This window comes from Trichechus manatus, unplaced genomic scaffold (assembly GCF_000243295.1).
Source record: "Trichechus manatus latirostris isolate Lorelei unplaced genomic scaffold, TriManLat1.0 scaffold00032, whole genome shotgun sequence".
Classification (NCBI taxonomy): Eukaryota; Metazoa; Chordata; class Mammalia; order Sirenia; family Trichechidae; genus Trichechus; species Trichechus manatus.
Genome location: NW_004443968.1, coordinates 3,349,520 through 3,374,299, shown reverse-complemented (window position 1 = coordinate 3,374,299; position 24,780 = coordinate 3,349,520). Strand labels below are relative to the sequence as shown.

General features: G+C 35.5%; 1 protein-coding gene across 9 annotated transcripts in view; it reads left to right on the top strand.

The window, feature by feature from the left end:
* The window catches only part of MEF2C (myocyte enhancer factor 2C), a 160,673-nt gene that overhangs the window by 21,978 nt on the left and 113,915 nt on the right, over window positions 1-24,780 (top strand). Inside the window, exon 2 of one of the 9 annotated variants that reach the window (XM_023730089.1) lies at window positions 8,000-8,060. The exons of the other annotated variants lie outside the window; for them this stretch is intronic. The gene's annotated coding sequence lies outside the window, so the exon portion shown is untranslated. The remainder of the gene's footprint in view (window positions 1-7,999; window positions 8,061-24,780) is intronic. 9 annotated transcript variants of the gene reach the window in all.

The following is a 24,780-nucleotide window of genomic DNA, read 5'->3' as shown; positions in this document are numbered from 1 at the left end:
TTTTTTTTTTGGTGCTACTTTACCAAGCATAATGTCCTTCTCCGGGGACTGGTCCCTCCTGATAACATGTCCAAAGTCTTTAATACAAAGTTTCACCATCCCCGTTTCTAAGGAGCATTCTGGCTGTACTTCTTCCAAGACAGATTTGTTCCTTCTCTGGCAGTCTGTGGTATATTCAGTATTCTTTGCCAACACCATAATTCAAAAGCATCAGTTCTTCTTCGGTCTTCCTTATTCATTGTCCAGCTTTCGCAGGCATGTGAGGCAATTGCAAATATCATGACTTGGGTCAGGTGCACCTTAGTCCTCAAAGTGGCATCTTTACTTTAAAGAGCTCTTTTGTAGCAGATTTGCCCAATGCAATACGTCGTTTGATTTCCTGACTGCTACTTCCATGGATTTCATCAATGCCCATGGAACCACTATTTAGAGGAAGAGAAATTGCTCATACAACTCCATGCATTCTGAAAGTTAAAGAAACAAGCATATAACTTGAAAACTATCTCAAGCTCTGCTCTTAAAACGTCTCCTTCTATTCCTCAACACTTCCGCTTGGACATCAACTACAAATTCATTTATCAGTTATTCAGTTCATTCAGTAAGTATTTAATGGGGAAGGGGTGGTATACTAGGCATTAGGGATACAGAGGTGAAAGATGGAGTCTGCCCTTGAGGAATTCAGTCTGCTGAGGGAGATGAACATGCCAAATGCAATTATAAATGTCATGTGATAAATACTATACTACAAGTATGTTGAAGGTGAAGTGAATACTTCAGTAATGGAATGTTCAGCTATTTCAGGGGATGACTGGTCAGGTCAGTTTTCAGTGGAGGCAATGACACCTAAGATGAATCTTAAATCATGTGTCAAATCCTGGCAGTATTCTGGAAATGGGATTTTTTCTGACTAGTCTCTCCTCTGAAACCATAGCAGACCTTATATGACAGGTTTTTATTTGACCTACCATATTTTCAACTTTGTCTCCTCATTTAGAAATGCTTCCCAGGCTTTGCTTAGTAATTTAGGTTCTTTTGAAATCGTGGGAAGCCTCATGGTGGCAGGTGGTTAAGCGCTTAGCTGCTAACCAAAAAGTCAGTAGTTCAAACCCACCAGCTGCTCTGTGAGAGAAGAATGTGGCAATCTTCTCCCATGAAGATTTACAGCCTTGGAAACCCTGTGGGGCAGTTCTGCTTTGTCTTATAGGGTTGCTGTGAGTTGAAATCGATTCGACGGCAATGGTTTAATGAATCCGTGAGGATGGTACCAGAAGTAGAAATTGCCTAGCTAATCCCCTGTCCGTTCACTGGTATGACAGAAAAACTTCCCTGTATTTGCCTCCATAATTTGAAGGACTTGCTCCTCCTCCACCCCCACTCATGGCCTATTTCCTAGACACAGCTGAAAGGAAGGATGACCTGATCCAGTTACTCCCCTGCAAGTCACTATTTTGACAAGGGATATGAGACAAGTTATGAATGACAGATAAGAGCACCAACAGGGAGATAACCCCCGCAAGCATACTTTATTTTATCTCTTGCAAAAAGCAATTAAAAAAAAAAAAAAAAAAACTTTAAGGGGATATTTCTCCTTTTTTTTCTTGTTCCACAAAAGCATAGCTAAATAAATAAATAACTTGAGGGCTATCATATATTTAGGAAAAAATCTTGTGTACTTCAAAGGAACTCTAATAAAAAAGAATAAATCTGTAAGACATAGCAAACTATGGTCTTACAAGAAACATAGAACCCAAGAAACTGAGCTTGTTCTTTCTCTGTTGCCAAACAAACATACAGTGAAACCTATGAGAACCGGAACTCAGTGGGACTGCCTTATTTTTCTGGATCTCACAAGTTTTCTGCCTTTGACAGGGTGCAGTCTTACCACTTTTCTACTGCTCGTTCTGGTGGAAAATATTTGAGTTTTCCTTCTCTGACCGTTTACTGTCTTACACAGGTTCCGGCTTTCCTGGGTTTTACTGTATATAAACCCTGGAGCCCTGGTGGTGCAGTAGTTAAGAGCTTGGCTGCTAACCGGAAGGTCGGCAGTTCAGTTCACCAGCCACTCCTTGGAAACCCTATGAGGCAGTTGTACTCTGACCTGTAGGGTCGCTATGAGTCAGAATAGACTCAACAGCAATGTTTGTTTTTTTTTAAATTTGGTTTACTGTACATATCAGAAGATAGAAGATACAAGACATGTAAAGAAAACAAATAATAGTAGTTCCATATGTCACATAGAAAAATGTTTTATTAATTTGTAGGAAGTCTTACTGTAAAATGAAACACATCCAGGTTTATGTAAGAGGGGATTCGACGGTGGTCTTAGTTATATTTAAAAAGGTTGCTCTTGGGTCGATTCTGACTCATGGCAACTCTGTGTATGTCAGAGTAGACCCATGCTCCAAAGGGTTTTCATTGGTTGGTTTATCTGAAGTAGATCACCAGACCTTTCTTCCAAGGAGCTTCTGGGTGGATTTGAACCACCAACCTTTTGATCACACCCTCCAGGGACAAAATTACAAGTCTGTAAATCTCTTGGTTCCAGCTATTAGACAACTTTACATCGACAAACCAGACTTTTCATAAAGTAAGTCCGGTTTCATATTAGGAAGGAGGAGGGGAAACTAGGCTGCACTATTTGATTGTATCATACCCCAGTGACTGAAGAAGAGAATTAGATCAGTTAAGAGAAAATGGAGAACTTTGATCTAATCAGCTGACTTTTTTCTGGAAGTCATAAAATATAGTGAATTTGATCTCAAATGGATAATAGCTTAACACCACCTATGTAATTAGAAAATTTTCACCTTCAGTAAATTAAGTATACAGCATTGAATTCAATTAGCGTGTTATTAGAGATTTACAAGTCAGTAAATATTATAAGTTTTTTTTTTTTTTAATGCAAGTGGGAACCCTCCAAAGCTTTTATATGATCCAGATGAAAACGAGTGCTTTTAAGCCCTTGAAAGCTCCCAATGCTGGTTCTGAAGGAAAGGGACATATTTGTCAGGACTGTCTTGTCTCAGAAAGGCAGAGAGTCAGCCAGGTTACCCAGATTTTTTTTTTTTTTTTTTCCTCTTGTCATGCAGTAACCGAGAAGCTCTTTCCGGTAAATCAGCTCCTAAATCAATAAACTGGTGAATTTCAAAAAATACTACATCCATATGAGATGATGCTATACACATTTGTATTGGGGTGATATATTTCTAAGGGAGTTTAATACAGTGATTTCAGATTTGGCTTCACAGCTGAATTTTTTTGAGAGCTTTTAAAAAACAGCAGTGCTGGGGTACCATCTCCAGAGACTCTGATCTCATTGGTCTGGTGTGGGTCTAAATATCAGTATTTTTTTTTTAAAGTATTTAAGGGTGCAGTCAGGGTTAAGAGCTATTGTTTTAACAAAATATTAAAAACTTTTAAAATTTCTAAGCGTCTTTCAATACTAAGGTGAAGTAGTACATAAGGGACATTACTTTTCCCTTTTGAATATAGAATTACAATGAAACAAAAAATTGCTTTCTTAAGTTGTCACAGGAAAAGTATCTTTTCTATAGGATCTTCTCCTTCCCAGTTTATGAGACCAGCTGCATCATTCCAGTTTCTAAATTATTGGCATTTCTAAAGATGAAGTAACAGGGGAAGTGATGAACTTTATAAATAGACTTTGCCTAAAATATTTGGCATGAGGGGTCAAGATGTAGGCGAAGCTGGAAACAGACTTTAGCTTGGGTATTAGCCAACAGTTGTTAAATTCTCTAAATTTCACTAAGAAAGGGAAGAGTGAGAATCCCTTTAAGAACGTTTCTTTTTTTCTCTCCAATGTGTAGTCAGTGAAACCCAGAGGGGAAAAAAAATGTACCTTTCAAGCCAAAATTAGGTCATGCCAACCACAGCAAATTGGAAGCTCTACTTAAAACGTAGTCTTGCGGGATTGTGTGGATCATCTTAATGCCACGCACGTGGTGGGGCCCGGCGCTTCCAGCACATGGCTGCTGGCTCTGCTGAGCAGCCAGCTCGGCTGCCTGAGTCTGACCGCCCCCGCCAGGCTGCAGATGGCACGGAGATAAGACCTAAGACTGTGTCACAAAGGTATGCTTAGGAATATGGCATTTTTTAAAGTGAGGGAAAAAAAACTACAGTTTCTTAGAAAAACAGCAAAACAGACACACTCCATTTTGCTTCATGATTCTAGAGGGAAAAGTGTTAAGTGAAATGGGGAAAGGACAAATCCAGTGCAGTGGCCAGAAGGCAAGGTTTCTTGGTAATTAGGAGGTTGCCAAAAGACCTACCATACCATCAAAAAAAGAAAGAAAAAAGATGAGAAGCAAGAAAAAGAAATGTACAAAGTAATGGCTTCACTAATTTATTCAAGTGTTCATGTTAGAAGTGGAGGGATTGTTCTTTTTACACCCTTGAGGGATGTGGCAGAAAATTAGAAGGCACTTCGTTCTTTTCATTGGCACGTCTCATCGCTATTAGAATGTTGAGCCGTGAGTAAAATGCGATGTATTTCTATCATGTAAAAGAAACTGTTGTCCTTTTCTACCTGTGGAACATGTTTCGCTCATGTTTCTTGTCATTGTTGGAATGTTGATCTGGCCATAAAAATGCAATTTATTTCCATTATGTAAAGGAAACTTAACACTTTTTCCTACTTGCAGAAAGTATTTAATAAAATGATAAGGCCTTTAAGCTTTAAAAAAATTTTTTATCATGAATGCACCAAAGAACTTTATCAAATTGTATAAGGAAAGTATTACCATCTGTTACAGTATTCCATGTGTTTGTTCTCTCCTTTAAAAAAAAAAATCCTGAAGTATATCTTTTGTTGAACACTACTGAATTCACTCTCACAAAAAATAAATCTCAAATTTTTGGACTTATTCTTAAATGAGCAAATGTATTTCCAGCTGAGGGCCTTATAGCCATCGGCCTTACATCTATGTCATATCTGTAAAAGGAAGTTTTCTTCTCTTTCAGAGAAACTTTCCAATATTTATGATTAATTTTATCTGTCTAGTTTCCAAATTATTGGCATAGGATGAAGTTAACAGTGAACATATAATATTTTGTCTGTTGTGAACTGAACTTGGAAATTATGCAGGAGATTGGAAAAATTAAATGCTTTCCTTCTGTTATAGAACACTGCATTCTTCAGTTATTTAATGCATGAACTTTCCTGCGTTAGGTGACATCTCCTTGATTTCTCTTACATGCTGGTTCTACATTCTCTGATAACACAGGAAATAAAGGCCTAATCGGTACTACATGAGGATACTGGAAAGACTTCACAGGGAAAAAAACACTTGAACTGATCTTAAAGAAAGCTTGAAGCTGTCTCATCTTGATACATGTCTTGCCTTTTGAGTATAGACTCCAGTATATCACAGTGTACCCAATAATAACAGTCACACCCCAATTACAAATGGTTGGCGTCCCAAAAGTCTCTTTTAAGATCAGAGTTGGGAAATGAAAATTTTATTTTTTCCTGGAACAGTTTCTTAAATAGTTGTTAACTTTTCACGTGAGCCCACAAAAACCTACTATCGATTTACAATAGAATTTTTTTTTAATAGTAGGAATCCTTATAGTTGTTGTAATACAAAGAAATGGATTAGATTGTTCAAATTTGCCTTGACTGGTAATGCTTATTAGCCAAAGCTAAGCACTGGAATTTTTGTGGAAATAATGAAAAAAAATTTCTAGATTTCAAAGTATAGTCCTCCAAGCATAGGCCTCAGAATTTTTTTTAATGTTGCTTCGAAGTGCAGATTTCTTAACCATCACTTTCCTGGATAGACTTTTCAAAATGATTTTTAGATGATTAGAATATTTGCTGGAGTTTGAGAATTACTGCTTTAAGATTCCAAGTCTTTTTAGTTTATAATTTATTTAAAAAAATTTTTTTTCCATTCCTTAATACAGGTGTAAATAAGCATCACTCTAAATGTTTATTAATTGTCTTTAACATGTGGAACATATGAGGAAGAGATTTCCCCAAGGGATAACTGAGCAAGAACTAGAGAGAGAGAGAGAGAAGGGATTAACGAAGATATGTGCATGCGTGCGAATGCCTGAAAAAGACTTAACTAAACCAGTGTTAGGACTCAGGCAGCTGCCCTCCAGACTCCGTCCTCTTAACCACCACACGATGCTGCCTGCCTTGTCCCATAGTGAACTGTTAGTGGGCTGACTCCTCCATGAATGTCCCAGGTCAGTTTTGAGTTTTATTGCCCATATGCCCAAAACCCAGGCACATGGTTAATAGGTACTTGCTAAATGAATGAACAAATGAATTGTGCCACTCTCCTCCTTCTGAGTTATAAGCTCTGTGGAGTCTTGCTCGTTTTGGGGTCTCCTGATATGACCGGTAAGTACTTTGAACATATTATAGGTGGATACTACACATGAATTTAATTTAATTTAATTGGGTTGAATTGAATTGGATTGAGTCAAGGGAGAAAAAAAAGAAGAGGTTGAGGCTTGAATTTAGAATCAGTTCTAAACCCTAGTCATGAAGTGATTTGCATATGTGGAGAAGTGGAGGGAAGATTGAGGAGGATCCTGAGTTTTGCAATGAGTGGTGATGTAAACACTGAGTTTATTTGAATTAGACGCTTACAACTTGGATTCCATTACCAGAAAATGCCTAAATTTATTAAAACTTTAAGTTCATAGGAAGAGAGCACTTTGCTGAATATTTTAATGAGTCTAAAAACAATACTCAGTGTATTTAAGTCAAAGAGTGTTTGTTAGCAGGGTTTTATTAATATCATTAGTTTAAAAATCCTCTACTGAGACTTTTCTCCATGCCGCCGAGACTTAGACCATAATTTGTGCATTCATTCAGCTAATTTATAGGAATGGAAGTTCATGAGTGTCAAGTGCATTATTTTATCCACTGTCTTTTAAATTACTCATCAGTCCAACTAGGTATTTTATCCTTTTAGATAAGGATTTAAAAAAGAAAAAACCTGTGAAGAGTCAAGGAAAAAAAATTCAAAATTATTTTAAAAAAGAAATGTATCATCTTGTTCCTATAGGTAGTACTATCCTAAAAACTTTCTGGATGCTTTTCTAAAAATGTATTTGTTTTGAGGATAAAAGTATTTTCAGATTATTTAAGAATATAAATTTCAGTGTGGGATATATTTTAAAATTATGGGTATCTGTTCTGCAGTTTTCTTCAGCAAAGACAGCACAGGGGGCCTATACCCTTCCAGGGTGCCTCCTACCCCACGGGGTTCCCTTCCTGCATATAGAACCACTCTGGGGATAAGCCACATATAAGCTGTTCTAGGTGGGTCTATCCATTCACATAAACACTAAACTTAGAATTAATCTTCATTTCAGAAACATGAAAGTGAAGCTCTGAAGACTCTACTGAAGATAGTTATGATTTGTTGCAATCCTTTTTCATATCACAATAGGAAGAATGTCAGCTTTTACGACTTCAGTACCATGCTTTTAAAAGATTAAATGAATCGATATATGTGCTGTAGCTTTGTAAAATGAAAATGCGGTACAAATATAAGTTATTCTTAACCCACGTTGGATTGTAATCTCCTTGAGCTTGGTTGGGGACTGCAACTTATTCATCATTGTTTTCTTACTGGTTTAATTTAGTCCAGTGCTCATGATAAATGTTCATTCAGTGTTTGTTGAATTGAATTAGAACAAGTGAATGAAGGGTAATAATTGTTCCCAATTCACATGAGAGAGACTTAGTAAAAACAGTTCATTGCATTTCTACCATGAGGCCTTTCCCAATGAAGTTATCTTTCCCACATCTGATTTTGAAGGACTTTATGTATATTTATTTTATTGTGTTTACTAATTTCTGTCTTATACTAAAGTTAATATTTAAAGTATCTATTTCAATTTGGTAAAGTTTAAGCTCTTTGGGGAACAGGGATTAAGTTTCATTCACCGTTGTAGCTAGGGTATACTCCCTGATGGATTTATAATCTCTCAGTTAACAGATTATTTTTTGCTCTAGATTTGTTATACTACTTGACTGGCTGAATGATGTTGATCCTAACCAAGATCCTTCCTCTGGGGTAGGCATTCAGTTCCTGTTTTGAAATGCTACAGCTTCCTACTGAATTTTTACGCAAATAATGCATGCCTTCTACGTTTGTTTGCCAACTGCACCCTCCCCCGTGAGGTGTTTTCGTAAGCACAGTATGCTTATTTTTTACTAGCGTGCTTACAAAAATACTTCCCAGAGGGGAGGGCATGGTTGGCAAACAGATGTAGAAGGCACGCATTATTTGTGTATAAATACGATACTCTATGAACTCATGGTAATAATATCTTTATATTGTATTCTAATACACATTTTAGAGTTCCTGGGTAGTGCAAAAGGAGCCCTGGTGGCACAGTGGTTAAGTGCTCGGCTGCTAACTGAAAGGTCAGCGGTTTGAACCCACCAGCTGCCCTGCAGGAGAAAGATGTGGCAGTCTGCTTCCATGAAGATTACAGTCTTGGAAACCCTATAGGGCAGTTCTGCTCTGTCCTGTAGGTCACTATGAGTCAGAATCTAGTCTACAGCAAAGGTTTTAATGGGTAGTGCAAACTCCAGCTGCTACCCAAGAGGTTGAAATTCTAGTTTACCCAGAGGCACCTGGGAAGAAAGGCCTAGCAATCTACTTCCAGAAGAGCAGCCAGTGAAACCCTATTGAGCACAGTTCTACTCTGACGCACATGGGGTCGCAGTGAGTCAGGGTCACCTCAAAAGCAACTTTTTTTTTGAATACACGTTTTATAGATGGAGAGGGTAAGGTTTAAGAGTCACACAGATTAAAACCTTGGTCTCTGATTAGAAACCATTGTACTTACATCACTATAAAAAACTGCTCTCAGTGGCCTTTAATCGTTTTGTATGCAGATAATAGACAATGTCTGCATCTTTCTTAAATTAGAATCCTACATTTCTTTCTAAGATCTCCCCCAGAAATTTTTGTGATTATTTATGATATGAGTAAAAATCATGGGGTACAGTGCTGTTGTAACTGATAAAACAATGCTGAAAGACACATTTATGATTCATTAAAAGATACAGTTTATCTTATTAGTCCGGTTCTTAGTTTAAGCTTTATTCAATTAATTAATGTTCATTGTTTTTATTTTGTTTTGTGTTAAGTAACTGACTAGGTTGAGTTCTTAATCCTGTAAAATATATGAGGAGTTCAAGAACATTGGAAAAGGTTTATATGATTTGTAAATCTATCATGTAGACATCTGACAGAAGTCAACTCATGCCTTAGTAGATGGTGGGAATAAGAAAAAATTATATTCCGATCATAAAGTTTTACTTTTCACTAGCAGTCTTCCTGATACATTTGTTTAATAATAATTGTTATTGAAAATGATTTTCAGTTTTATTTTGCCTAGATTTCTTTTATGCAGGCAGTTTCCAACTGTTTGTATTCACTTAATTGCAGTGACTTATTACTGTCTTCAATTTATTCAATGTCTAGGCATTATATAGGTAAGGGAACATGTCTTCTCAGTAATCTTAATGGAGGATAGTTTGACTACCAAGTGTACACAGCTGTTTGATAATTGATTCTTGTTCAAAAGTGTACATATCCAGCCCAGAGGAGCTACATTCTTAAGATCAGGATACATAGTGTTTTAATTATCATTTAGAAAATAAAATAATTATGATTAAAAAAAACTTTGTTAAGATAGTTTTCTCAGTATACAGTATACTGATTTAAAATGATAGTTAATACAACCAGAATCCAATGTTAAAATAATTTGAAAATTACCTTGAATGTTCTTTTGTAGGAATTGATGTAGAATATGATTCTAACTACCATCTCTCATCACGCTTCATGTCCTTTCTTCATCTCAACTTTCACCTCTATCATTGGCACTTTTATACTTACTATGTTTTATTTACATTTACTGATGTAAATAGTTTTAAGATTAACTTTTTGATTATATAGAAGAGATTTAAAATATGCAGTAAAAGAATATATTTTTCTAAATATAGGTTTTGAGTTTTCTATTGTTGCTGACCAGTGTTGAACATACACTTCAATATACAGTTCTAATATTGTTTTACTCTTGTTATTATAGCTAAGAAGGTACCAATGTTATTTTTGCCACTATTGTAAGAATGAATGTAAAGCATTCTATAAATTACTTCCACACATAATCACTTTTGGTTGTTCAAATTTTCATTTTTCATTATGGAGATGTGACCTAAAATACAAATACAGTTTGATAATTGGCTTATATTTTAGATATCTAAAGCACGTATGGATTGGGTCTGATTGTATTGATTGCATTATGAAGCTTCAAACACTAATCACCTCAGTACTTTTTAGTACAATTAGAATGCTTTAATATTTTTGAGATGCTGAAAATAGATTTTATGATTTCAAGTACTTAGGGCAAACATTATAGTTTATTCACATAAATATAAGTGCATAAAATAATTACTTTAAAAATATAAGATAGACATGTGCATTACTAAATATTGGATTTTTATACTGTAAATTAGCCAGTTGGTCATCCAGAAGGTGAAATTATTAATAGTGGCTTATAAAATGCTAGCATGTATAAGCTAAAAGTTACCAGAGAAATTAGCCAAATCCTGGCAGATAGGTTGTTCACACTGAGTAAATCTACTAGGAACATTGAGTGGCATAAACAGTTGAGTCCCCACCTACTAGCCAAAAGATTAACAATTCAAACCCACCCAGATGCACCTCTGAAGACAAACCTGGAAATCTGCTTCCAAAAGGCCACGTCCTTTGAAAACCTTATGGAGCAGTTCTCCTCTGCCCACATGGGGTTGCCTGAGTCAGAATCAGCTCGATAGCAACTAACAACATATCCAATACTTGTTACAAGACAAGCTGATATCAAAATGTTTGAATATGTACTGGAAAGCAAAGCTAAATCTTGGCATTCTAACAATGAAACGAAGTTCTTCATTAATATATATATATACATGTATATGTATATACAAATATATATGTGTGTGTATATGTATAGATACGTATATACACACACATACACATATCATAGGGATCACTAAAGTCAGAGTGTGTGCACAAGCCCTGCGTGTTTCACTTGTTACTCCATGTTGAGGTGAAGGGCATCCTAGGCGTCATAGTGGCCCTGAAGAACATTGCCCTTGTAAACTCTACTCCAATTCTAAATTCTTCCATTCTGTCATCAACTTTGGCAGTTACCATCTAAATATTTTATTCTTAGAATGATCGAAGTAGCAATGATTTTTTTGTTAAAATGTTGGATTATTTTAGTACTACAGTTAAAGGGCAGACTCTGGAGTCAAACTGCATAGGTTCCAATTCCAGCTCCACCAGGTACCTTGGGCAAGAGAAGTTCACTTTGCCTATTTCCTCATCTGTAAAAAGGAGATAATACTTTACACACATTAATTCATTTAATCCTCATAATAACCTTGTGGTTAAGAGCTTGACTGCTAACCAAAAGATCAGCAGTTCAAATCCACCAGCCGCTCCTTGGAAACCCTATAGGGCAGTTCTACTGTGTCCTATAGGGTCACTATAAGTCAGAATTGACATGACGGCAGTGTTTTTTTTTTTAATATATGTACATGACAATGACTGTATATATATACACACATGACACAAAGCAATGATTATTGATTCTTATCCTTTTTAACTTTTAGAATCAAGAAATTTTGCATTGAAGGGTTTTGGTTTTTGCATTTTGCAGGTAAGGTCTGAGAAAAAGATTTTATAATTACCTACAGTATCCTGCATTATTCAACAAGCTAGTCACTGAAGATAACTTTACTCTTTTATTTTCCTTTCAAATTTTTTTGTAATGCTCGTAGTGGGATTATAATCGTTTCAATTCAAATTATCAAATTAAAAATGGAACTAGGGAATACCAGATTTACCAGTTTATGGAATTTTCTGAGTTTTGAAATGTTGATTAACACTAGATAATTTCTGGAAGGAGCTTGTGGATTCATGTCCCTGGATCATCAGGGAAAACTAAAGGAGTTTTAATAGAGGTCAGTCATTAATCTGATTGATAATAAACACTTGTTGTTAGGTGCCATCATGTTGACTTCAACTCATAGTGACTCTGTGACAGAGTAGAACTGCCCCATAAGGTTTTCTAGGCTGTAATCTTTATGAGAGCAGATTACCAGGCCTTTTCCCACAAAGCCACTGGGTAGGCTCAAACCGCCAATCTTACCGTTAGCCATCAAGCCCTTAACCATTGCACCATTGGGCTTCTTTAGACACACATAAAATAGGATAAATTTAGTCAAACTTTTATTGTAGATTTTTAAATTGAGCATCTTGGACTAGCCAAATACCACACTCATTTTCAGTATATCTCATTCTGTCTATCTGGCCTTATTTATGTGTGTATTTATTTTTAACAAATAGGTCTCATAGTCCTTGCAGATTAAACAAGAGAGACTTCCCATAGAATTCAATAAAATAGCCAAAACCATGCATGGCTGGCTCTTAGATGTGTGACTCTTAAGATTTAAACAGTTTTGTATCAGAGAAAACAAAATACCTTACATGGCTCACTTACAAGCACTGAATAACCAGTTCATTGACACAGGGAATCTTTTAACCACTCTTTCACAGAGAACAGTGACATTTTAGCCCTAAGAATGCTAATTTTTTGAACAAAGTCTAAACTTTTTTTCCCTCTCCAGTATACCCCATTCAGTGTAAGTGGGGGTGAATTCATGACATCTTTTTAACATTTTTAAAATGTGCTTACCCAAGTTGCAAATCACTGATTAATAGTGTGGAGTAAGAAGTTACACTAGTTAAGTTTTCAAAATATGTCTCAGTTTATCTACCTTATTGTGACTCGAATAATTATAACAAGAGTTAAATAACCTATGTAAAACACTTAGCATATTGTCTAATCTGCGATAAGGGCTTTAAAATGTTATTCATTATTATCATCATTTCTTAAAGGATGTAAGTGTGTATTAATATGAAGTTTTTTATGTTAAGGAGATGGTTTTCATCCACATACAGTTGCACAGTATTCTATAAAGTAAGAGGCATTGCATAACTAGAAAGTGGTATTCATTCAACCAAACTTATGGAAGTAGGATTTTATATTCTACTAAAATGTTTTCAGCGACTGTGGTGTTGGATTTTCAAATATTTATGATTAAGTTTTTGAATCATGTAACTTCTTTACACCACCTTCTTCTGCTACCTGCCAAAATGAATAATTTTTTTTAGCAGGATCATCACAAAGCTGGTTCCTATGAGGCAGAGGGTAAAGATGTCCCAAATGTCCAACTTTTCCAAGCTGCTAAACCACTCCATCATCTCTCAAGGAAATGGCTCATGCAGTTGTGGAGGCTGGCAAGTCCCAAATTCGTGGGTCAGGCGTAGGCTTCTCCCAGCTCACAGGACTGCAGGGGCTGACATCCCAAACTGTCAGTTCAGGCAACAGACTGCTGGCTCACAAGGCTGTGGAAGCTGGTAAACAGGTTACACGATAGGCCGATAGCCCAAGGGGCTGTGGAGGCTGGAGAATCCCAGAGTCGGCAGGTCAGACACCAGGCCTTTGGGGAGGTCAGCTGATCACGAACTGGACACAGGATCCAGATGCAGAGAGAGGGAGCCTCGCCAGGACACACACATGTGTCTTAGATGCGGGCCACACCCCAGGGAAGGGTATAACTTTAGTAAGGGTGGGGCTTGAGTCACACCCTGCTGGAAGGCTGCTACCCAAGACACCTTATACCAGTCCTGCCTCATCAGTATGTAGAGGTCAGGATCCAGAACACATAAAGTGAAGGACAACCACAGAATACTGGTAATCATGGCCTAGCCAAGTTGACACATAACCCCAGCCATCACAGGTTCCATATACCTTATTTGCATAGTCCCACTCACTCATTGTACATGAGTCACAAACCATATTAACTAATTCATTGCACCACACTGCCTTTGAGGAAATTTTTTTTAATGGGAAATTATTCCACATCATCTTGTAAAAGTTTTGATAATTAAAAAGATGATAAATCTCAACTAAAATTTATATATTAATTTCAGTTACATTACCCTGTGCCCAATTACTAGTTATAACCGAAAGTTTGCGGAATGGAGTTGATTTGCACTCTTTGTGTAGCCAATTTTTACTCATATTCTTTAGAAATTGAATTTATTTGAATCTCATTTTGTAATTTAGATAATAGTTGTTTGTATTCAACTTCAAATTTGAGAAACGCCTTCCTAATACATTTGTGATCCAAGTCATTACAAAAATTGTATAAATACAGATAGAAGTCTTGTGTGAAAGCTATAGATTATGGTGTCTGTTCTAGTCTAACTAATTATGTATCCGATCAGTCTGTGAAAATTATATCGAGAGATACTGGGTTATTGTTTTGTTTGTAACATTGCTGTTTTATACATGAGTTACTAAATGAGAAAAGAAAAGTAATAGGGGAAGTTGGCATGGAGAATTGTCGCTGTACTCAGCTTTTTTTATCTTTTTCTAAATATAGTTGTAAAATATTGTCCAGGTCAGCTGATGTAAGCAGGGTAGCACTTCTTTATGTCTTCTTTCTTTCCCAATCATCTCAATAATGGTTTGATGAGTTGAAATATGTAAGTGAAACAAAGAAATCAGTGCTGAGTTCCAATATCAAATTGAGAATTGAAATTGCTAATTCCCTAGATATTTTTAATATACTGCTAATTTCAAGACCAGGACTAAATTGGTATTCCAGGAGTAAAGTGGTAAATTTTTAATAGAGTTGTCTCTTACGAGCAACTCTTATTATAACATACTAGAGTATCATTTATTCTTTGAGGGTATGATTTATTCTATTTAAATATAAGCCATGTAAAGGAGATGTGTTAATCTATTTTTACTCCGAGTACATAAATATGTCTGCTACACTCTAATCGCTAGATGCATTCAGAAGCCAATATGCCTACACTCTCACGTTTTTTCTGTAAATGATGAATAATATTGATAAATGAAAACTACAAATCTGCAATAGCACTTAACTATTGAATACTAAATCATTCTGTTACCAGCTCCGTGTTCCAATGACATTTTCTAGATAAAAATTGCCATTCCTACATTTACAAAATATTTTGTGTGCTTTTGCAGCAGTGTAAGCAAATGTGCAATTGAAAGAAAATTCACAATGCGGCCACAAATAATTCCTTTTCAGACTCAAAGTGCCATTTTCAAAAATGGTTCAATTTTCTGGATGGAATATTTAAAACCTCTTCCCCACCAGACTTTACATTCACTTGTTTGGTACAATTAAAATGGAAGAGTGGTGGGATGGAACTCTTCCATCTATATTTTGGAAAAACATATTCACTCACCTCAATTTGTCAGTGTGCATTAAGAGGCTGGTCATTATGTAGTAGAAAAAGAAAGCTCTAACTCATGTGACTGACATATACTGAATATGGCCATTAATACAACTTGACAGTGACCTTGGCGGCATTACAGGGCAATCTCCTTGTAGGAATGAACTGTATTTGAATGATATTTCTACCATGTTGAGCACAAAGAGCGTTCTCTTTGAAATTTTACTGTTTAATTTTCTTTTATCCTAACAAGAAATATTTTATAAGTGGTCCTCGTAACAATTTTCTTTTTCCCTTTGTTCCCTCACGAGACAGTTTACTCGAAGGCATTGCTATTGTCATTTGTGGGGGACTGCCATGTATTTAGTAGCACTTTTCATAGAAGGTTGAAGTCGATTTTATTTTTATTATAGGTATAAATCTGCAGTCATATTTTATTATATCACTCATGACCAAAGTTCTAAAAAGCAGAAAGCACATGTGGAGAAAGTATCGGTTGAAAACTTGATGTTGAAGAAACTTCTTTATTATATATTTTATAAAAATTATCAGCACCATGATTATTATTGCTGTTTAGGATTTATTTGTATTATTAAGATGAAATATGTAGTTTATCACAACTTCTTGGATGTTTACAATAGAAGATTCAAGTGCATCATTGCTCATTTCCTACTTCAGATGTGTTTATGGCACTCAGCAAAGGAAAGGAACTGTACTGTGTAAAAGGTTTAGGTAGATGTATGGAAAAAATCATGACAAATTTTGAAGTGGTAATCTTACTTTTTAAATCTGCTGTTGTAATTTCATGGTTAGTGATAATCCGTTCTGAAATACCTACACTAAAAGAAGATTCACATAATTAGGTTGGGTTTAGTAAAAACAAAAAAAACCCTAAGCAGATCATAATTTCTTACTTACAGTTGCTACTATATCATATTTCAACACAGGAAATGATCAATAACTATAAAGGAAGAATACTTTTTTCTATAATGTGAATCCATTTAAAATCTACATCTTCCTGAATTGTCTCCAAAATCTTTTGACAATTTCAACCAACTGTTGGAAACAGCATTTATAGGAGCCATTGACACAGGACGATATGACAAGTTGGCTTCAGTGTTCGTTATTTGTAATGTTTACTCTGGTTCAAAAGTTTTCAAGCATCCTAAATTAATTAATTTCTCCAATTAAAGCAAGGTCACTGGTCATTGACATTTTTGGGTATCACATATATGTGGAGTATTTTCTAATATAAATATTAGAAAGTTGCTTGCAGTCAGTGGGTCGTTTCTCAAGTGCACAAGGTGAACTATTTTCATGCATAGAAGTTGTAAGAATCCTTTGATAAGAAGGACATAGAAATTTATTAGGTAAGGCATGTTCCATAAAATGTAATATGCTGTATTTCTCATCAATTCACCTGTAAATTTAATCTTTAACAGTATCTATTTCCAGTTTATTCAAGGTGATTTATATAACCAAAGTTCCTAATTATGTTTACATTACTAAGACATGCCCCAAATAGAAAATACCTGTGGCTATAAATTATAAGTAAATTTTTGCTGGTAGCCTATATCGCAGTTTAAAATCTTAACCATGGAGAAAAGAGTTGTCCTTGAAATTACTGTAAATAGAAGAACATTAAAAAATATAATTTGAATCAGAAAAAAATGTTTACTTAGTATTTGTGGTGTTTTCTATTTAAGCTACAAATAACAGTATGTTTTAATCTGATTTTCAAAGAGTGGCATGAAAAAGCTAAGCAGAAGCAAAACAAAAACACCCTTCTCTAGTAAGTCTCAACTTTAAGGTTTATTTTTAGATAATAAGTCTGATGCATTTGAATTTGATATGTTTCACTGGCAACTGATTTAGAACAGTGACCTATAAAATTTAAACAAGACAATGAAAATATTTCCTTATAATTTTGTAAGTCCCCCTAACACATGAGGCAGAATAGCCAAGCAATTAAGACCTCAGAATGTAGAGTCAGGTTCCCTTAACTCAGAACCCAGTTTTGTTACTTACTTGCAGTGTAATGTTGGGCACATTCTGTATTTTTTTCTGGGCCTCAGTATCCTTAACAGAAATATGATGACAGTCATGATCATAATAGCACCTACTTACCAAGTACAAGGTCCGATTTAAATAACAGAGATAACATCTCTGAGTCATGGTATATCCTCATTCAGTGTTACCACTGTTACTAGGATGATTAAACATCATTTCACAAGAATAAAATATTAAACATAAATTAAAACTCTGTTGCCAAAGTTTCAGTGAACTATTCTTTAGATTTTTCTTTTTCCCCCTATCTTTCCAATCTGAATTAAAATCTCCTAACATGACAGTTTTTTTTGGATCAGAGAAAGTCATCAGTATTATTTTCAGTAGATGATAGATGATGAAATCTTTAGTTAGAAATGGAAAAAAATGTTATACCTGGTTAATAACCTCTCATTTTGTAGTGGAGAAACTGAGTCTTAGGAAAAAAAATACAAAAATTGAATTTCAGAGATAGGAAAGCTGCAGGTTAAATGTAATTATATAGGATACATTGCATAATAATATGTCTCTTTTTTGCACAATGTCCCAATAGAATTCCAAATATAGGCTTTAATTTTTTTTTTGGTTCATTTTTAGCATTTTGTTGGTTCATCACTGAGTTTTTAATAACATAATTTAAGTAATACACAAGTAGCACACACATACAGCATTTTAAGTGATGAAATATGTCTGTGTTTGGGTGTTTAAGTATAAAATACAGGTAAAGTTTTGGGGAAAGGCACAATGGCTGATGGAATAAATAGACCCCAATAGAAATGCTTTTCATGCCATGGGTTTCTTTTTAAACACACACATACACACCACTAAAATATTTTCCAGAATCCTGTATCCAAAAAATGAAATAGGAAAAATATTAAGGTAAGCGAGAAATCACCACCCCATGTATTAGGATCTTCCAAAATAATTCAGTCTGTTGTGTTTCCCAGTCGGTTACCACTGATGTTCCTCTCTCTCTCCACCATAACCTTCTTCTCGCCTGGGATAGCACTGGAGGCGGGTTGGTAAGTTTCATGAGTCGATGGTTGTGGTGAACATCATTGTGCACCTCTCCACTTCAGGCATTTTACTGCCAGAATGGTGCTCGTCATTAATTTCAAGGCTTTTGGAAATGAAAAGATGATATTTAAAAAAAAAAAAAAAATCAATGAGATCCTAATCTATAATATCACCTTGAAAAAAATATTATTATTTAGATTCTTATAAATACATGAAAGATTTGCCTGGGAAGCTTGAGATGCTGGCATTTAGAAAACTAGATACAGATAAGAGATGTTTTCTCCTTTATCTGACTGTTCTCTCCTCTTAAGAATGTTTTCAACATATTTAATGAAAACTAAAATGTAACAAAGAAATTATCATAAGATTTCCCACTTATTTATTTACCATAATTTTGTTGACTGGTGCTATGTGCCAGGAAGGAATTTTATTCACTGTACATCCTTTATTTTTTTCATATAATAGATATAATAGAAATATCTAAGTATTACAGTCACAGGATTACCCAGACATATAATGTTAGAGAATATGAGCATAAATTGGCTTTCTTGATTTGTTAGAATTTTTTTTTTCTTTCAATAAAGCTAAGACAGTATTATCCATTAATTAGTTTTTCATCAAACCTGGTGATTGTCCAAAGATTCACAGTATTTTAGGGCTCCAACACAGGCTGGAATAAAAGATCTGAAGAGTTCAACAATAGGGAAAACTGAATTTTAATGGAGCAGTTTCAAAGGACTTGGAAATATTCAAAAGGTATTTTTAGAACATGTCCATGAGTGGTGCAAACAGTTAATGCATTTGGCTGCTAATTGAAAGGTTGGAGGTTCAAGTCCACCCAGAGGTGCCTCAGAGGAAAAGTCTGGCAAACTGCTTTTAAAAAATCAGCCATTGGACACCCTGTAAAGCACAGTTCTACTCTGACACACATGGGGTTGCTGTGAGTTGGAATCAGCTAAATGGCAGCTGATTCGTTTTTTTTATTTTATTCTTAGAAAATCAGTACATAGGATGGAGGATTTCACAAAAGTGGGCAAAGACCACGTCATCTTGAATCACCAACATTGAGATGGGGGAGGGTACGTGGTTGGCTAAAGAAAGACCTGCATGAAGAATGGAAATTAAAAAAATACATAATGAGAAAAAGAAATTAAAAATAGTATGCGATAGAAGTTGAAGAAATAACAAAGTCTTAAAGTTGAATAAGGGAAGTGAAAAGAGATGCTATTTACAAACATTCAGTTTAAATGACAACTATAACAAAGCATAAATAAGGTGCCATTTGTTTTCAATGTGGAGGAGAATGTTAAAATAGATAATATGAGGAATACATAAATTCCACAAAGGCATGAATTTTTGTCTGTTTTATTCTCTGATATATCCCCTAGAACAGTGCCTGAAACATAGTCATAACACAAAAAATATTTGTTGAATGAAAGAATGAATGAAATGCTTCTTTGCTACATTTTTTGTTCTCGTTTGTTTTTTGCCTTTATTAAGTAGTGAAATCAGCTCATGCTTCTGGCCACGTACATGAAGTTTAGTGCGTGTATGTATGATCTGTGGAATCAAGTGATACTAAGAACAAGGCAGTTTTCATGGAACTGCCGAGCAGGTCTGGCTAAGGCCTAAGATAATAGTTTTAATACCCAAACTGTTGTAACATAATGCCATTTCAGATCCACAAGCTATTTTCTTAAGAATTTGTGAGTAAAGACTAAAAGGTAAAACTATCACAGTGACGTATTTTAAAGGAAACCAAGGATGACCCTGAGAACCACAGTTAGTAAGTCTCTTATTTGCAGACTTTAAAAGTATACAGGGAAAATCACAGTGAAATTCATGTGTGTATATCCTGAACATAGCATGGTATGAGTATCAACCGACACAGTGTCATAAAAGGATTGATCCTATGAGAATATTTTAATGTTCCATGATAAGAGTATCAAGAGTGGATGATAAAGGAGAAAGGATTGACATCATCTCATCTGTCCACGATTTTTGATATTGTTCTGTATGATGTCCTCATTTATAAATTGGGAAAATATCCTCTAAACCACATAGAGTTTAATGGTAGCTGAAGGAATGGTGAAATAGATAACTTATTCACTAAATTTAAAAATGCTGACAAGCCCTGTGTAAAGAGAGTGTTCACAGTTTGGCCCTGGAAAGATAGGTTCAGAACTCGGAGTTACCTTGGTAAACTGGAGAAGTGATCAGAAATCATGAAACCAGGGAGAACAGTAAATTAAATCTCTAAATATGGAATGTGGAAGAATTGGGTAGAAACAAATCTGATAGGGGAGAAAATGGAAAATTGGAATAAGTAAAAGTAAACATCTACTTAAAAATGCATGCAGTGTGTGGATTATGAAAAATATATCATTGATAGAAGTATACCAGTGCTTTTTTTTTGAGTAACTAAAACCAAACCAAACCCATTGTTGTCAAGTGTAGTCTGACTGATAGTGACCCTATAGGACACAGTGGAACTTCCTCATAGAGATTCCAGCGAAAGCAGACTGCCACATCTTTGTCCCGTGGAGCAGCTGATGAGTTCAAAACTGCCGACTGTTCGGTTAGCAGCCGAGTGCTTAACTGTTGCGCTGCCACCAGGGCTCCTTTTTTTTAATTAGTATGTGTATTTTATCTGGAGCCCTGGTAGCACAGTGGTTAAGCGCTCATCTGCTAACCAAAAGGTCAGCAGTTCAAATCCAACAGCCACTCCTTGGAAACCCTATGGGGCAGTTCTACCCTGTCCTATAGGGTCACTCCAGCAGCCACTCCTTGGAAACCCTGTGGGGCAGTTCTGCCCTGTCCTATAGGGTCACTGTGAGTCGGAAGAGACAACGGCAGGTGGTTTTCTGGTATATGTGTATTTTGAATTCCAGAGCTAAAGGCAGGTGTGACTTGAAATGAAGAACTGCAAAGACGGAAAATAAAAATAGAAGCTAAAGCAGGGAAAGACTTTAAGAAATAGGTATAATTTAGTACACAATCTTCAAGTGTATGAAGTAAGGACGTGATCACCAAATGTTCTGTGTACTGAGGACAGAACAAGAGGAGTGGACATAAAGCATTCAGTGAGGGATTAGCTATAAGTAAGAATTTCCTGAGAGTGAGAGTTGTGAAATATCAAAATAGGTTTCTGAGGAAGGTTATGTTGCTCCTTTTCCGGAAGGCATTAGAAATAGGAGAGGTGGAATCTTTGTGAAATAATTTGGGTGTGATATTATCCGAAGGAGGGAAAAATGATACGACCTTGCGTAGCCTCTGCCAGAAATAATATTCAACATTTCTACCCTTATTGGCTGAATGGAAATACAGATAACTATTTCTACGGAAAAAAAAGATATTCTTCTCTCTCGTGGCAAAAATTATCTCTCATAAAGATCCATTTTAAGGCAAGTGACTTTTCCAAGCCCATTCTGAAATTCTACATAATAAGTTTAGGAAAATATTTATTAAATATTCATCCTAACTGTTTTTCTTTAAAGGAACTTGATAGAGGTTGTGTCACTATGTTCATTGTTTTTCCGTTTTGTAAGATATAAAAGATGACAAATTTTATGTCATTTTGAAGTTTAGAATCCTCAGCAAAATTCTGTAGCAAAGTAGCATTTGGTTACTTTGACTAGTTACCTGATAGAAATCGCCACTTTCTAGCATCTAAAAGTAATGTGTTCTTCCCCCCACCCCTGAACATTTTTACTACTAGACCTCACTAATAGATTTGAGTGCCACTGATATAAAAATTATTCCAAAGATTTCTTCACTTTGAAAGGCAGTATTTGCCGACAAGTCTGTTCTTACTAAATAAGAAATCTCAGAGATTTCCTGTGTTCCAAGAGCCCTTTTTAGAGTGTAAGAGATATGGAAGCAGCCATTTTGAGCTTTCACTTTGCACAGTCAGTTGCCTGGTATCTGAAATTGAGTTCAGTCCTGGATATAATATGTCATTGTTGCCTATGAATTTTTTATTATTTCCGACCCACTGTACTTACCAAGTAGTACAACAATAACATATGTAAATGCATGAGTAAATATATATGTATCACTATGTTCTTTGCCCATGAAAGTTGGGGAAAAAAATCTGACACATTTTGAAAATATACAGACTATTACTTCTTCACACTCTGTAGACTCTGATGAGCAAAGCTACGCAATATGCTATGAAAAAAATCGTGATGTGAACTTCTATACTGCACTAAGGTGTGTAGTTTTTCCTCAACAGTTATAAATACATGACCAATTATGTCAACTGTTTTTATACAATTAGTGTATTTTATTAGGTGTGTGTCTTATAAACCTGATAGCCGTAAAATTACTTCCAAAATAATATATTTGAGAAGTTTGGATTGCACAGCTATACCCAAATACAAAGAATTCTAAAGAAGTAGGTAATAATACAAAGTTCTGAAGTGGAAACTCCACCTCAAATGGAAAAATATTGATGTAGGCCTTAATTTGAGGAAATGAAGGGGGAAAAAAAGAAGGAACATAAAGAGAAGGAAGACTAGGAAAAACAGTTGAAAGGGAAGGAGGGGAGAGATAATGACCAAGGCAATACCAGCGTTGATTAGGTCTAGTTTAGAAACTTACTCAGCATACTTTCAAGGGGGGCAAGATATCTGCTTAAAGCCTAGAAATAAGATGTCTGTAATACTGTTTGTAATTCTCATCTTCATCGTGGATGAAAGGGACTCTGCTGACCCATCATCAGGAAGACACCTGTTTTGATTATTTTTCCCAAGGGTCATGATATGATTCATTCACCTGGTTTTCCTTGTGAGCAACCACATTCTTTTGTGGAAAGGAGGGAAAAAAACAACTACTGATGATCAGTCAGTAAATTCTGATGTTCTCATGACAAATGCCTAACTCAGGTTTCATTCTGTTCCCCTACTGATGCAGTGAAGTAAACTCATTTTTGTCATCAGGAATTAGAGAATGTTAAGGAACACTGATTTTTAAAGTATTTCTTAGATTCTACCAAATCCCTTTGAATGTGACATTTTCTGCATGGAATTTTAATTTCTGAGTATTCTTGTGAATGATACCTTGCAACATGGAGAAGTAGCAAAGTATGTAGTTCAGAGTACTGAGTCTGGGACTGGTTCAAATTGTAGATCTAAGACTAGCTATGTGACCTTGGGCAAGTTACTTAACCTCTCTGTGCTCCAGTCTTCTCTTCTGTAAAATGGAAGTTATAGTAGCACCTTCCTCATAGGCTGTGGCAAGGAATAACCTTAACATATAGAAAGGTTTTACCACCTTAATAAGTATTTTATCATCCCTAACTATTGTTTATTAAACTTCTGAATATGATTAGTGGTCCAAAGTGCAACCTTTGTCTTAAGCTTATATTCTTGAGGCTGATGTAAACAAACTTCTCAATACAAAAAAATAACTATGAAAAGAAGCGATTTTATTTAGTCAGGCAATTAAACACCATTATCATCTTATTGTTTTTCTAGAACTATATTATGTTGAGAAGCATTCCAAAATAATTGTTATACCTTTTTTGAATTTATAAACCAGAAAACCAAACCCACTGCCATCGAGTTGATTCTGACTCATAGCAACACTATAGGACAGAGTAGAACTACTCTATAGGGTTTCCAAGGCTGTAAATCTTTATAAAAGACTGCCACATCTTTCTCCTGCAGAGTGGCTGGTGGGTTCGAACTTCCGACCTTTTGGTTAGCAGCCGAGCACTTTAACCAGTGTGCCACCAGGGCTTCTTATTGAATTTATACCATTTAGGAACTTGAAAGGGGCCTTAGACATTGAATCCATCTCCGTTTATATGTACGTAGAAAATGGAACCCAAAAGAGTTGACTGGATCAAAGACACACAGCTAATGGGTAGCAGGACCCTACCAAGAGTTTGATTCCAATAAGAGAATTCTTTCTACTGTATTCTACTGCTGCTTAGTTTTGGACTTTGGAAACAAATTGTTCTCTTTAATTGCTAGATATTCTGTTAATATTTTTACTTTTAATGGACAGCAGTTTTCTGCACCTGATATCATGTTTATACTTCTTTCTAAACCTAAAAGAACAATTTTCCATTGTTTTATCATTTGTTAATTTATTCGACAATGTTTTCCTTGTGCCAGACACTGAGCTAAGTGTTGGTTTGGGGCATTTCAGCAGTTCGGTGTAATCAATAATCAGAGGGAAGACGCTTGTTCGAAGTTGGTTGCTTTTCTTTAAAGCCAGCATTTCCCAAGTGATATTCCAGATAAATTGGGAAATACTCCAGATTCTGGCATTCAGCATATTGAGGAATATGAAAATTCAACAGCAAGGAAATGTTTTCCAAATTTATTGGATTTCCTGACTTTTTTTTTTTTTTTTTTTTGAGGAA